We start from the raw sequence: 16,573 nt of genomic DNA, 5'->3' as shown, positions 1-16,573 counted from the left end.
ATTTTAATTTTTCACAACTCATACCTACCCTATGCCCCCATATAACACAGCTGTTTAACCAATCTCTGGAGACGGCAGTCTTCGCAGAGATTTGGAAACAAGCCATAGTTTAACCCCTTATTAAAAAAGATAGGCTCAGATGTAAACAACCCAGCCAACTATAGGCCAATCTCCCAGCTCCCCTATCTCTCCAAGGTACTGGAAAACTAGTCAATAGACAACTATCTAACTATTTAGAACACAATGAGTTGCTGGACCCCTCACAAACAGGTTTCAGGGCCACAAATAGCACGGAGGCAACTCTCCTGGCTGTCCTAGATAACATAAGATCGTCATTGGATCAAGGAAAGGCAGTAGCCTTGATCCTGTTAGACCTGTTGGCAGCTTTCGACATGGTCTCCCACCAAATCTTATTGGAAAATTTGCACGAAAAAGGGATACATACATAAGCCCTTAAATGGCTCAGTTCATTTCTGTGTAACAGAATTCAAACTGTGCAACTGGGTGCTTTCTCATCTACCCCAAAAAACCTCAGCTGCGGTGTCCCGCAGGGAGCATCCCTGAGTCCCACACTATATAATGCCTAGGTATCATCTTTGGCAAAAATTGGTACGAAATGGAGCTTTGGGATTTGCGCCTATGCGGATGATACACAACTGACAACAGCCATCGGAAACAGGTGATGACACTATAGCCAACCTCAACAACTGTCTCACTGAAATGGCAACTTGGATGTCAGCGCACTGCCTAAAGCTCAACGCCGAGAAATCCAAAATCCTGCTTTTCGTCGGAGCCAACCATATCTGGGATGTGTCATGGTGGCCCCACTCTCTGGGCGCGGCCCCAGCACCAAAGCATTGTGTAAAAAATGTGGTCATCACCATTGATAACACCCTATCAATGCAGGACCATGTGTGGATCCTGTGTGGCAGAAGGTTCGCCACACTGAAGCTCTTAAAAAGGCTTTTCTCCTAGATTCCATTGGAAAGCAGGAGGACTGTCACACAAGCCCTTCTTGTCAGCAGGCTAGACTATGGAAATGCACGTTTTGTTGGCATGCCAGTGATGGAGCGGGTAGTACAAAATGTTGTATACCCCCCTATTCTGCATGTATAAAGTAATTATATAATCTATTAATTATAATATTACTAAATGAGTTCTGCATGTTTATTAATCAACATTATTATTATACAAATTACACGTGGGATTTACATTTTGCATGGCTATATAACCTTTATGACTAAAATCCGTATGCATACTAACAGCAGTATATGTAGTAAATAGAATATTGCATGATATATGTGGCTTTTGTAATGTTTTGTAATGTTGCTCCAGAAGACGACCTAAAGGGTGAATATAATTGCTTTAAATTTCACTATACGCTCGAAAAATACCAACACATAGAGGGATTAGTAAGGGGTTAACATTAGATTCATTATTTCTATGTATTAATTACTCTTTTGTGTTTGTTTCGCTTAAGTTAGCATTTTGGGCCTAAATTCAAGATGGCCGCTGACGCGACACGACGAAGTGGCCACTGTCCCACGAGGCGCGGAGCGAACTGCGCAGAAGCAACAAAAACTTCTACAGCCTCTGCATGACCTATGTCCCAATGTACCAGAATAAGGCCACGATGGGACGATGGCCAAGACTAAAGACAATAGACTTTCACAGTAAACCAGAACGGACTGACTTTACTTGAACTTTGTGACATCACCCCTTGAACTGTACCAAAATCCCGAAAGGCTTCCATCGAACGATCTCAACCCGCCAATCAGGACTATGCTAAAATAACAAAAATGTATCTTCTTGCTTTGATTTTATTATAAAAATCCATGGTAGAATAGAGAGGGGCTAGCTATCTACCGACCGACTGCCAGCAATTGACTGACGATCGACTTCTACTTTGGCGACGACGGTGACGCTACTCGAACTCTACTTCTTAGGGTGACTGCTGCCTTTCCCTGAATCCCTGATGGTCCGGATGCTGCCCAATTATCTGATGACTGCAAACTTTTCCTGATGCTTGCACGTCTCTGGTCTTTGGCCAATCTTTGAGACTGTAGCGTGCTGAGCAAAGAACTTTGAACTTTGATCCGCTTTGACGAATGACAACAGATTTGAGTATGCAGACTTAGAGGACTTCAGATAGCCAGATTAGGTAAATATGATGTTCTGCGATTTACATGAAATTTGAGATAAACTTTCCAAAACGCGAATTTAACCTTTGATGTAAGATTAGATAAACAAATATTGATTAACAAGATACGAGTTTGTGGGTTATTGAATATGGTAAGATCTAAATCTTGAAATGTATTTTAGCTGGTTCTAAATCACCATCAACCAATCCAACTATTTTGATCCATTGATCACGTGGGAGGAGTGCCTTGATGTTTAGAATTGAGATCTGTAGGTGAAAAGTTATCAATGTATAGTTTTGTAATATAACTTTCTTCCTATAGATTATAAGGTATTTCCCCTCCATGTCGAGCGCTTCAACCATTCATTCCTCCTGAGCGTGCAGACCAGTGTGGAAGTGACGTGTGTATGTTGGTGTTATGGGCCCCACCAATGACTGTATGTGTGAGTGCATTAGTGTGAAGCTGGGTCTGTGACGAAGGGAGGATATCGATGTAGGTTTTTGCCCTTTTCCCCATTTCCTGGATTTTTGCGCTCTAACACCAGAATACCTTTTTAGACGTCTGCAAGTGATACAAAATGCAGCGGCCAAACTGGTGTGCAACCAGGGCAGGTACAGCTCCACGACGGAATGCCTGAGGCAACTTCACTGGTTGCCTATGCGCCAAAGAGCACGATTTAAACTCTTAGGACATGCGTACAGGGCACTCCATCGTACTGGCCCCAAGATTCTCCAGAATAGAATCAAATTCTACGTCCCGTCCAGGTGCTTAAGGTAACGCTCTCTAGCATTAGCGGAGACTAAAACAATCAATAGAAGCAGGGCAGGTGGACGCTCCTTTTCGCACCTTGCAGCGTTACACTGGAAAAAGCTTCCGCTGGAACTACGGCTATTTGAAGACTATATGACGTTCAGGAAGAAACTTAAAACCTAACTATTTCCTTAGAATTGCTGCCACTGACCTTAATTGGATCAGCTCAACTGACCACCCGCTACATTAGCACCGTGATATCCTAATTGGATGAATGTCGCGCTCTATAAATAAATAAATCATTTCTAACATATTTATAAAAACAAAATTAATTTACTTTGTTTTTCAAATATTTTTTGTTGTTGTTGATATTTTGTTCGTTTTTTATTTTGAATTGACTGTAGCGGAAATAGTCATTTTTGTCCCTCTGCAATCCAACACTTTCCCTACTGTTACACTCACTGGGGCGGGAATAGTAAATTTTCCCCTCCGCTATCCAACACTTTCCCTACTGTTGCACTCGTTGGAGTGGGAATAGTAATTTTTACCCCTCCGCTACCCAACACTTTCCTTACTGTTGCACTGACTGCAGTGGGAATAAAGATTTTTACCCGTTTGCTATCTGACACTTTCCCTCCTGTTGCACTCACTGGAGTGGGAATAGTAATTCTTACCTCTCCGCTATTCAACACCTTCTCTACTGTTGCATTGACTGGAGTGGGAAATTTAAGTTGGAATGTTTTTAAATAGAATAGTTTAATGATTTAATTAATAATAGAATGGTTTTTTAACATACATTTTATGTAATTGGTATATGTATATGTATATTTATTTGTTACATTTTATATATTTTTAAAATTATAAAATACATTTAAATTAATAGTTTGTTAATTGTTTTACAGTAAACATATATAATGATTATTATGTATGTGTGTTTAACTTTTTTAAGTTAAGTTTATTTGTTATTTCTGTTAAAAACTATATTAAATCTATTTTTTTTTTATTTGTCCTTATTATTTAATATTTATTATTTTATTTGATATATATATAAAAAACGATATTTTTTACATCTATATTTATGTCATCTGTATTTAAAAAAATATATTTTTGTACTTACCGTTATAAATACAGGATATATTTATGACTCGATATTGTGGTATGGGGATGTTTTGGGTGTCAGTGTTTTTGTCAGTGAACCATTTGGGGCAGAACTATGGGGACATGCAGGTAGACATCTTGTAAGTCGATTTTTATAAGAAAATTCCCACTGTATATGAGAGTTTCAGAGTATTCATCTTGAAATTCATAGTGTGGATATACTGAATCAGCAATATCAAGTCTATCATCATTCTGAAGTCTCCTGAAGCCTTTTGGCCAAGGAAACCCCTGGAGAAGCTTCCCAGGGCCTTCTCTGCTAAAGAGACAGAGTAAATGCTTTTGTTGACCTGCAGAAGAGATATATCATCTCAGATGGCTTCCATCTTTATCTTGTTCCTGGGCCAAAAGGTCTGCACAAAATGTGGGTCTGGAAAATCTATGAAGTATCACTAAGAAACAAGCTGCTAAAAAATACATGTATGAAATCTCACAATGTTTGCTGACAAAACAGCAGATGACCTCCCCCTGGCCTCATAGAGGTTCTGGAATAGTTAGGACCTCTGTGTCTAATTACCTTGCCTAGCTGCTTGACGAGAAGAAGATCTGATTGATTCCCCTTAGGCTGGAAACAGCTCTTATTCTGGTAGAAGTCTGTCTTTTTCCTCTGGTAATGCTCATTCTTCTTTCTGCTTCTTTTCCAAGAATTCTGTTTATGACAAAAATGATTAATGTGCTTCTGGCTCTTAACTCCTTGAGTGCTCGTGACGGCTCCCGGCCGTCATGAGTTACAGTAGGCGTGTGCTCATGACGGCCGGGAGCCGTCCGAACGTTGCCACTCTGCCCACGCGGTATTAATTCCCTGCTTGTGCGAGAGAATTAATCAGTGGGTGGCGTTCGGACAGCTCCCGGCCGTCATGAGCACACGCCCACCATGATTTATGACGGCCGGGGGCCGTCCTGAGTATGGTAGCGCCACGCCCAACCCCACCCCCTCTTGCACCGTGGCGGAATTTGCCCCGCGGCGAAGGGGTTAAAGGATTTAAGCTGAACTTCCGATCACTTACCATCAGAGAGTTTGATACCCAAGAAGGGAATTCTCAACAGGCAATTATTTTGGCTGCTACCAGTTCCTAAGGTGCAAATGATGCCCGGTAGCGGCTGAGCTTGCTAAAGCCATGGCTGAGGCTCGTAGTTTGTCAAATATAACATCCGATAGGAAATGGGCCTGGTTCTTCATTTTTCCCCATATCTGTGAGAAATTCTAACCAGCTTGAATGCAGCATGAGAGAGGCAAATTAAAATTCCTTGACTAAGGATTGAGAGCCATATATTTTTTTTTTTGAGTTTTATATAGCTCAAACTAGACCCGAGGAATCGGGTATCAGAGCGCTTTACATGAGCACCAGTTTCGTTACAGAAGAACACATTCATTTTTGGTAGGCACAGGGAGATTAAGTGATTTCCCCAGAATCACAGGATGTTTTAGCATTGTTGCCGAGACTCGAACCCGGTTCCACAGCTCTCCCCGTATATCCAACTGATCCACACACTCAAAGCAAGACTAAGACCTGTATGAAGTCTCTTCCCAAGGCCCTTAACCTTCTTATCTTCAGGGTGTAAAAGGACAAGGTTCTCTGTAAGAAGGAAGGGTTTACCCACTAAACACGCTACGAGGAGGTCCACCACCCTTCACTGAGGCTGTACTGTCTCTCCTTTAGCCAAAGGATCAAGTTTCCCCATGAAGATGGGAACTGAGACTCTGGCAGGGTCCTTCCATCCTCTCTTCAAGAGATTTTAAAAACCAGTAACCATAGACACTCTGGGAGCAGCGAGCCTTTGGAACTGACAAAACTGCTCCCCACTTGTACTTCAAGAATCCTCCTCCACAGGCAGCTGAAGATTGTGAGAGAGGTAGGAGACCACCGACTTCCGCTTCTCTATTAAAATATACTTCTGTCTATGAGCAGAAAGATCATCCAGAAAACCTACCACCTCTTTTATCATACTCTGGAGAAGACCAGGAAGACAAAGAAAGAAGGAAGACCTGCCTGAGGACAGGAGAACCCAGAGGCAATGAATTCTCCTTGTAAAGAAAATCATGCGTCTCTAACAGGCAGCTCGCAATCTTCTACAAATACTTATCAGACACAGAGGAAAAACCAGAGCCCTGTCCCCTATTCTTGACTCAATGTAGGTATCTCTCAGTGAAAGGAGGAGAACAGTGTGTCTTCCTGATCTGCTTCCCCATTATAGCCGCAAGGAGGCACCGGTGAGATGGTCCACTTAAATACCCCCTGGGGCCAAAACTGAGAGGCCCACCAATTGCCTGGTAAAAATTTAAAGACAAGCAAACATCCAGACGCCTAAGGTTTCTCTTAAAAGAGAAACTCTATAAGCCTCTATAGGTTTTCATTGGGCAGGGTTTACTCAAGGATGTATATTCCATCCAACACTCAGAGCCAAGGTTTCAACCTTTAACTGTCTTTAATTGCAAAAATGAAATCTATGTTGTTTTAGTTGCTATGATGTCACTTTTTTTTATATAATCCGTGTATTGTAATGGTTTAAAGGCATGACTGTATTGATGTCATTTTATGTCACCTTAGAACTTGAGCTTGTAAAATACCAGAGGGCCTTCCTGTTCAGCTCTCTCTAGTTTTCATGCACTGTCACTTTCTTGCATCATATTTCATCCTTGCTCTTGCAATGCAGCTGCTCAAAGGTTCATATCATGATTATTTCTTTTACTTTTTTAACTGAAGATTTTTTGATGTACTCTTTTGGTTGTGTATTGACCAAAATTAGGCTTATTTGACTACAGCAGAGTAGAAAGGAAGCTGCAGCAGCCATAGGGACCACATATTCAGACACTACCCCTCTGCCCACTGCGCCGAGAAGTAGGTTCTACTTAGTGGCGCCCTTGGCCATCAAGAAACTATCTAGAATGCAGCGCCACTATAATTAAATGAACAGCGCTCACTGAAGCCGTTAATTCCCAAAGAACAAAGACAGCACGAGACACAAGTAAGAGATGCAGCTTGCAGCCCACCATCCCTCAGAGCCACAACAGGGGGCGAAGAGAAGTCTTGAACCCGCAGCCGAGGCACTGCCACCGTGGAGGGATTTAAACCAGCCCTTAACAAATGCTAGGAGCAAAGTTTACCAAAATAAAATAGAAGGGTCCTACCACTGAACAATGTCTTCGATAGAGAGGTCTTAGTGCCCCCTGTAAAGCCCTACAGTCCTCAGGAAGTGACACGAGCGCAACAAAAGAACAGGGAGTGCTGGGAAAAGCACGGGTAAACAACTATGGGGCATATTATCAAGACAGGAGATAAAATTATCGCCGCTTTAGTGGCAGAAAACTGCCACTAAAACGGCGATAATGGGCTTGATAATATGCTCTATGGAATTCCAATTGAAGCCCATGTTAGATGTGAAGGGCATCTAACATGGGCTTCAATTGGAATTCTAAAATTTCTGGGCAAAATGTCTGTAATGGACTCCCACACATCACCCACATTAAAATTAAATAATTAAGTTAAAAGAAAACGATGTTTGAAACAATCTATTAAAAAAATGATTCACGGTCATCAGAGCAACACTCTCTGCAGATTAGAGCTGGCTCTATCAGGGGGCCCCCTGAAAGGCTGGGGCCCACTTTGCCCATGCCTTAAAACGTCTCTGAGCAGCACTGGAGAATGGGCACATTCTCTCATTAACCTCTTCAGTGCCCATGACGAGCTGGACTCATCATGGGCCGCGGTGGCGCTGTGCCCATGACGAGTCCAGCTCGTCACAAACCCCGCCCGCTAATGCAACGGCCGGCACAGGGCGGGGAAAGGGGCGGGCACTGAAGGGGTTAAGGGCCATATCAGCAACGGCCAGCAATAATTATCGCTGGCTGTGCTTAGCGATAATTTTCTTATCGCTGGCTATCTCTGCTTTTTATCGCCCTGGTAGCGCGTTATCATCAACGCGCTGTTCCAGGGCGATAAAATGTCCAGAGATAGCGATGTTATCGTCGTTTTACAGGGAACATCGCTAGTTTTCCAGCGATGTTCCCAGCAAAAGGGCGATAACATATCAGCATAATCCACCACAATGTTGGGGATAGGTAGGTCTTCATTTTAGCAGACGATAGTTTTTGGAGAAAACAGCTGTTTTCTCCAAAAACGAATGTGTGCTAAAATGCTAGGGTAGCCTTGTAAATATCGCGATGTGAACATCAGCGATATTTGCAAGGTTGCCCATCCGGGGTACGCCCAGTGACGCCCACTTTGCATCTCATTGGAGATGGAAAGGGAGGCGTTGGGAAAAAGGGTGCTAATATGCAAAGTTCCTCTAATTCAGGAAATGCCACATGCTCTGCAGTTCCTAGCCCAAAGTCATTATCCCCCAAAATAAGTATTAGGCAGGCCCGGCCTCAGCCTGCCACAAGACCTAAAGAGCCATCTAGGAAGAGGAAAGCTGATAGCGCCATTAAGGGTAGCAAACCTCATGCAAAACACTCAAGGACAAATGAATCCATCATTTGTGAGAGTGCTTCGGCTACAACGCAACATCCCCCGTTTAAAACTAGGCCCCAAGAAGAGGGAGTTCAAATATCCACCACTCTAAACAATTCTATTGAGGTCGATCAACTGCATAGACTCCTGGGGGTGTTAGAGGAGAGTCTAAAAGCCCTGATTAGTCCTGTTATGGATAAACTTGAGTGGATTGATTTTAGGTTGCTAGCATTGGAAAATCGGATACACAATCATCAGGGCTCTCTGACGAACATTGATCTGGAACCTATTCGTCCTGATATTGCTCCTATACACCCACTGTTAGTCACCCTGTTAGTACCATTTTTGAATAGTGATGTCCAAACTGTTAGGGAACAAGTAGTAGTTCAGGATAAGATTGCACCGCTTAACTCCGCTAACCTAAGAAACACTACATCTGGTCGTGGTGGTCTTATAGATACCATTGATGCTATCCACCCTCCTTCCCACAAACACACTAAATTTCAGCTTCCACCTGAGGCGTGCCCTTATACGATCATTTTGGCCAATGTCCCTAAGACCTCAGATGGTCTGGAGGAACACTGGTCATCACTTAAAAATAAAGCACTTCACCATTTGAATTTAAAAACGGTGTTGGGCATTAATCTGTTCACAAACTTTAAGATGGTTCGTAGGGTGGACTGGGTGGGGGATACTAAGAAGAACATGGGTGGAGATTGTGTTATTGTAAACTTTGCATCTCCCCAATTGGTTGATCATATCCTACGACAGGCAGGCTCACTGAGAATACATCAAGACCGTATTAATATCCTGCCCCTAGGGTATTTTTATCCTCCGCGCCCCACAGCTCTTATTAGAAAGAGTAATCTTGGTACTTGCTATGACACGTATGTCAGACCCATTGAAGTAAGTAATCGATTTGAGGCATTGAGTTCCCTAGATTGCAATGACTGACTGGCTCATGGTCAGGAACAGGGTTTGAGCAAACCTATTTTGAAAACTCTTTTGGTACACAACACATTATCTGGCACAAGACGAGCAGGTGTAATATCCCCAGACCATAGCGAAGTGGTCAAGTTTAGTGCCCCTGTTAATCTTAATATTAATTGTCAACTACAAGAGACTTCGCATCGAGGGGACCTAGCTGATGTAGACCTGCAGGAGGTCTCAATATGTGGTTCGCATAACAAAGATAGGGATGATGTCAATGTTTATTCATCTTTAATTTCCTGGAATGCGGCAGGTCTTAGAAATAAAGTTGTATCTTTAGACTGGTTAAAGTTTATGGAAAACAGGGACGTTATACTATTGCAGGAAACATGGACCATTGTCCCAGATTATAGACCCGGCTATTCTAATTTCCATGTGCCAGCCGTCCCTGGTCTTCATGGAAGAGCTAAGGGGGGACTGGTAACATGGATTAAACAGGACATTGGCTACTCTGTAACTCAACTGGATTCGAATAGTAAGGATATTCTACTCACTAAAATCCAGTGTCCTGGGTTAAGGGATCTTTTTGTTTTTAACATATATGCTAGAGGGTTACCGGGGGGTAAATCCTCGAACACTGTGGAAGAGTTGGACCAGCTACTTGAGGTATATAGCCAAGAGGGAGACGTAATTGCAGCAGGTGATTTTAATTGTTGTTTCGAACCTCTGGATATCAATGACATCGATCTTACTCTAGAAGAAGATCATATCTGAAACATTCCCAATTTGACACTTCCGCCAATTAATAAGTGGACCGAAGCTGCATTGCAGCTTAAAGCACTTAGCATCGGCTATGGTCTAAGAGCAATGAACGGTAGAACAGCCTCTGACTCACATGGGGCCCCCACTTTTAACAATGGACTTCGTAAAAGTCGTATTGATTACATCCTTACTAATAAAGATCACTGGGTCAGCGTTCAGGATATGATAGTGGTGGAGAGGGTGGAGAGTGATCATAATCCTCTCCTCCTAACCTTTAAGCTATTCAACACTAACCACCAGGAGGCCCCTACTAGGAAAGTGGATATTGTTCCATCTAATAATTTAAGGCGTGTCAAATGGGAAAAGTGCCATATGAATGAGAGGCAGATTTTAACTATTAAGGATTCAATTATTAAGGCCACAAATGAGTTACAGAATTATATTGCTCAGAAGGAAGACTTGGATAAAGCCAATAACGTTCACATTCATCTTTTTAACCAACTTAGTGTATATTTTTTAAAACAGACCCATGCCAAACCAAATAGGCCTTTGAGAAAAGAGGATCAATGGTATGGTAAATCATGTAGGGTTGCTTATCAGGCACTGTCAGAAGCGGTAAAAACATGAGGACACAGCTGGTTTACGGTTAGCTCGTGAACTTTACAAAAAAGCTCAATATGAGGCCAAACGAGCATGGGACCAGGACTACTGGAATGATCTCCACTTAGCCAGTAAAGAACGATCTATGTGTTCCTTTTGGGACCTGGTTAGGTGGGGTAGGGGATCAAATAGAACCAGCTAATTCTGTACCACCCAATCTGTGGGTTTCGCACTTTGCGTCCCAGTTTGCCTCAACAGACGCATCGGAGGGGAGATGTACAGTAGCCACCTCGGTGTCTATAGTTTCAACTCCCTTGGTTTTTGACCTAAACGAGGTGCGAAAGGTACTGAACTCTATCCCCAGAGGTAGAGCTCCAGGTCTAGACTCGGTTCCGGCTGATTTGTTTATGTCCGACAAGGAACTGTGGGCACCCTATATTTTAAGTTTAGCCAATTGTTTAACCAATGGCTCACCCATACCATATAGCTGGAAGGGCGCTCAAATCATTCCAATTTTCAAAAAGGGAGAGCGTTCTGATCCAGGCAATTACAGGCCGATCAGCCTGATCGACTGCATACAGAAGGTGGTGGCTAGGCTAGTCCTACTAAGAATTCAAGGGTGGATAGAGGAGGAGGAAGTCTTATCACCACTACAGGCAGCGTTTCGTAGCCATACGAGTACTATAGATCAGGTTTTTAGGTTTTTGTTAATTTATTGGCGGGTGGTTCAGTTAGGTGATGGTATGTTATTTGCGGCTTTCGTTGATTTAAATTCAGCTTTTGATTTAGTTCCTAGAGCAAAAATGTGGTCTGTTTTTAAAGATCAAGGGATGCCTCTTAATATCTTAAACTTTTTAATCAGATTACATGAGGATAATTTTGCCCAAGTCAGATGGAATCAATCAGGAAGTCTCACAGACAAATTTCCAATTGCGAGGGGGGTACGCCAAGGGTGCGTTTTAGCCCCAACTCTTTTCTCACTATACATCAACAGAGTAATCAACTATTTTAATCATACCCCGACTGATGCCCCCAAGTTGGATGGTAAGTTGATTCCTCTGCTGATGTTTCTGACGACACTTTACTTATCTCTAAGACTCAGCAGGGACTACAAAAAGCGATAGACGTGTTTGAAGTTTTCTGTAAGGACCATGGACTCATTGTAAATGTTACTAAGCGCAAATTTATGGTCCTGCATAAATCCAAGCACGTCAGGGGGACCGTGCAAATGAATGGAGTCAAATTAGAGCAGACAAAGGTATTTTCTTATTTGGGTATAACCCTCGCATCAAAAATGGAATGGAAACCGCATTTAGACCAGGTGGCATTAAAGCATGCACAGCTTACTGGTGTTTTAACAAAAGAACTCCACCGGTCTCATACGAAACCCATGATTCCAGTCCTTAAAATATATGACGCCAAGATAACTACAGCAACTCTCTATGGGGCAGAATTGTGGGGGTATTCTAACCTTACTCAGTTATCTAGGGCCCAGAATAAGTTTTTGCGCTTAATTACCGGCCTCCCGTTATCAACCCCCCTAATCCCCCTTTATTACGATCTGGGTGTCTTGCGTTTAGAGGACATAGCGCGCTATAGACCAGTAGCTTACTGGAGGCGGCTATGGGTAACCCCCGAACTTTCCGAATATGCTCGAGCTTTTTTGGACATTAGGGGGGTCGATAAGGCACAAAAGATCTTATGGTTGAGGGAGTTCAGGCGATTATATCATGCTATGGGCCTAGCAAGTCACTGGGAAGAACCCACTTTACACATTTTTCCCCCTAAAACAATTTAAACAAAATTATACTGGCAGGTGGTATTCGAAAAAAGCTTTGGCTCTAGCATTGGCCCGTCTTTAACTCTGGATTTTTTGGCACTTAAAGACAGCCCTTTGTTTGAAGAATATTGGGACTGCATTACAGTTGTGGAGGACAGATAACGTTATCACCAATTCAGGGTGGGTACCCTTCCTGTAAACTCTTTTGTCGCCAAATGGCGACAGGGCCTAAACCCTGAGTGTCCTTTTTGGCCAGCCCAACTGGAAAATATTGTGCACATTTTATTTACTTGTCCAGAGTATAAAACTCCTAGACGGGTCTGGCTTAAACCAATTTGTCTTATTATGGGTTTTCGGTCAGGTATCGAGGCGCTGCGGTGTCTTAAAACGAATACATCCCAAGCTGTGACTATTGCTGTTGCAAAATTTCTCCATTGGACTTGGATTATTCGCACTAACAAATTACGACTCATTGTATAAATAGGAAATTTTAAACCTCTGATGAGATTTTTATTACACAACATATTTATTTATTTATTCTTAAATATTGCTGCTAGTAACGTGACATCGGCTGCATACATCGAGATTTTGTATCCCCTCTTTTTACCTTCTGTACCCCCCAAATTTTTGTGTGTTTATTAAATTATGCTGTCTTTTATGATGTAATAATCGAAATAAAGACTTGGAATTGAATATGCGATTATGCATGTTAGCACCCTCTTGTAAATAGGGTGATAGTTTTATCTCCGCTTTTTTGGCTTTTTAAGCCACAAAAGCGGAGATAAAGCCCTTGTTAATATGCCCCTAAGGGCCTAAGGGAGCAATGGGACGAGGAAGGAGAAGATGGGAAATACCATGTTTCATTCTCGATTCATGTCCTTTCCTTGTAGAAGCAAATGAAAGCCGAACAAACTAATGATCTTGTTGTTTTCTACAGTTACTTTAAAAGGCTGCGCAACGGAGGAATGGTGTAAAGCCCTATCCACAGATATTGATGTCAAGATCTTTGACTGCTGTCCTGATGACTTGTGCAACAATAAACCGGCGGAAGACGTCTAGTCCATACAGGCATCAGATTTGGAGCAAACGGCGAGAGTTGAACAAGTTGGTCTCCGTCTTTAACTCAAGCGGGCGATATGTTTCCGCCTCATGTCAACAATGCAATCTCTAGTTTTCTTGGTTAAGAAATTACGTTAGTGAATAAGTATTGTGATAACAAGAGTTCTCCGTCGTCGTTTTTTCTGTAATTCGTATTATTCCTGGCATTTCCATTTCTGTGGGATGGAAAGTGTAATAATGCTGATAAAGGTTTATCTTGTCTTCAAAAATACATCTAGCATGTTTCTTCAAAGATCCCCAGCTTGTTTTATTCAGATTTGCCAGTTCCAATACTGTCATTTTTAATGATGATGATTCTTCTGCACTTCTTTTCTGCTTCTTCTCTTTAACACTTTTAACTCTTACAAGTTCTTTTCGATTGTGCAGCTGCTTAGACAATGTGGGACTTGTATTTTTCCCCAAAGTACTTTCATTAACTCAGCTTTTGTGATTAAACTCTCATTGTTAACGTGCAAAGAAAGTCATGGTCTTGATTCAGAGTCTCTGTGCATTATAGCATGGTTGGATGCGTGGGGAATGTAGGAATGTGTCAATGGATGGATAAGTATCTAACTGAGAGCCTGTGAGTGAGGGCATGAATGAGTTTATGGATGAATTCTCAAAGAAGTGACTGCATGCATGCCTGGTGGATGACAGTAGTAACTATACATTGATGCATGGATTAGTGAGTATAAGGAAAGCCTCTGACAGCAGTGTGCTATAAAAATACTCAAAATTACCAATAGTATGTTAGTTCAATAATTATAGAACAACAGGGCACCAAAGTGCCAAGAATGCCCACAATATATTAAGAATGACTACCATGATGCATGGGCAAGCATAAATTAGAGGTGAGCAACACTGCCAAGAATGCCCCCAGTTTGCCAAGACTTATCACTATCACATGTTCAGGTTTGTCCCATCACTCAGGAATGCTTCATGTATGGTCAGGCTTGCTCCATCACTCATTATCCATAACAGAATTCTTAGATTCCCCCATTACTCAGTAACCATTATTGCATGTAGATGTTCGCCCCACACATATTTAACCTTGAATGAATGCTGAGATTTGGACTCGCAAACCTAGAGCATCTGTTCAGATTCACACCAGCATTAGTGCTATTGGAAGTGTCATTATCTTGTACGGTACCGCAGTTCACATTGTTAATCCCTGAGTTAAATAATGGGCAAGGATAGGATGTGGGTGATAGTTAAGGTTTGGAGGAGTAGGAGACTCACCATAAATTGGCAGGACTCAAGCCCAACAACCTGTGGCTCCCTTGCCTCACTTTAAGTTGGGCTTATTTATGAGAGCCCTGCTACACTTTTATACCATGTAAAGTGGTTCATGCGTGATAAAGGGCTCTCCTAAAGATTTATGAGCCCATGTAAAGCCGTCCTCATAAATCATGAGTAAGGCAATGTAGAGCAAATCGCTGTATCACCTCACTCTGCACCTGGGAGGAGTTCCACGGGCATTGCAGTGAGTTTTCTCATGCAACACCCAAGGAATTTGACGCTGCCCCAAATTTACAAAGTGATGTGAACGTGGGGAAGCGTCAAATCCATTTGCCTCCCGAGGTGAGGCATAACAAGGAGAAATATGTTAATTTCTCCTCATTTATTCCTCTTTCCACGCCCCTTTCTGCACCAAAACAATCCTGCCTGCAATGGAGGCACCTTGCCCCATGGTGCAAGGGTTCTGTCGCGTGTCTCAGTTAGGCCTGGAAGGAAACACTGCGGGCCCGATTCACAGACCTAACTTAAGACAAAATCCTAAACTTACTACCATTTTCGTATTCACAGAAGGCACTTACTCATTTTGGTATTCACAGAAGACACTTACTCACTTCGGTATTCACAGAAGTTAGGAGTCCTAACTTTAGGACTCCGAAATGCCTTCTGTGAATACCGAAAGTCTTAAAATTAGGATTTTTCTCAGTTTAGGAGTCCTAAAGTTAGGACTCCTAACTTTACTACTACTAAACTCAGAAAAATCCTAATTTTAAGGCTTTCGGTATTCACAGAAGGCATTTAGGAGTCCTAAAGTTAGGAGTCCTAAGTTTACTACTACTAAATTGAGAAAAATCCTAATTTTAAGACTTTCGGTTTTCACAGAAGGCATTTAGGAGTCCTAAAGTTAGGAGTCCTAACTATACTACTACTAAACTGAGAAAAATCCTAATTTTAAGGCTTTCGGTATTCACAGAAGGCATTTAGGAGTCCTAAAGTTAGGAGTCCTAACTATACTACTACTAAACTGCGAAAAATCCTAATTTTAAGACTTTCGGTATTCACAGAAGGCATTTAGGAGTCCTAAAGTTAGGACTCCTAACTTCTGTGAATACCAACATGAGTAAGTGCCTTCTGTGAATACCAAAATGAGTAAGTGCCTTCTGTGAATACCAAAATGGTAGTAAGTTTATGATTTCGTCTTAAGTTAGTTCTGTGAATCGGGCCCTGCAATTTCACATGTACACTGGTATTCCCTAAAGTTGCCTTCACTTTTACATGATGACAGTCTGGATTAGTTTCTTGGAAACTTTGCTTGCTTACAGAATCAACTTCCCAAGGACACTATCATACTTCCGTGACACCATGTTTATTCATATGTTATGCAACTGTTCTTATTGTTTTCATACATATGACGACATAGATATCTAAAACACACAAACAATGGCAGTCTGATCAAGATCACGGCCCAAGGATGTCTTTTTATTATAAATAAACATCAGTTTCCAGGTGTTGGCAGAGGAACACTTTGCTGTCATTTGCACGGTCTCTACAAGCTGATGCTTCAGCCCAGCAGCCTGCTGATATCTCTACGAGGGGTGTCCATCTCGTGACCAAGAAAGAGGTCCTGCATTCTTTCCCATCAGGTAATTGGGCTTGATCATCCAGTACGG

General features: G+C 42.1%; 1 long non-coding RNA gene across 1 annotated transcript in view; it reads left to right on the top strand.

Moving 5' to 3' along the window:
* Positions 1–14,148, top strand: part of LOC146844061 (uncharacterized) — a 111,307-nt gene extending 97,159 nt beyond the window's left edge. The window contains exon 4 of the long non-coding RNA XR_014981122.1: positions 13,507–14,148. This is a non-coding gene — a long non-coding RNA (uncharacterized LOC146844061). The remainder of the gene's footprint in view (positions 1–13,506) is intronic.
* Positions 14,149–16,573: the final 2,425 nt, after the last annotated feature.

This window comes from Triturus cristatus, chromosome 4_1 (genome assembly GCF_964204655.1).
Source record: "Triturus cristatus chromosome 4_1, aTriCri1.1, whole genome shotgun sequence".
NCBI classification, from domain to species: Eukaryota; Metazoa; Chordata; class Amphibia; order Caudata; family Salamandridae; genus Triturus; species Triturus cristatus.
Note: the sequence above shows the minus strand (reverse complement) of the source record. Positions and strands in the feature narration are given on the sequence as shown.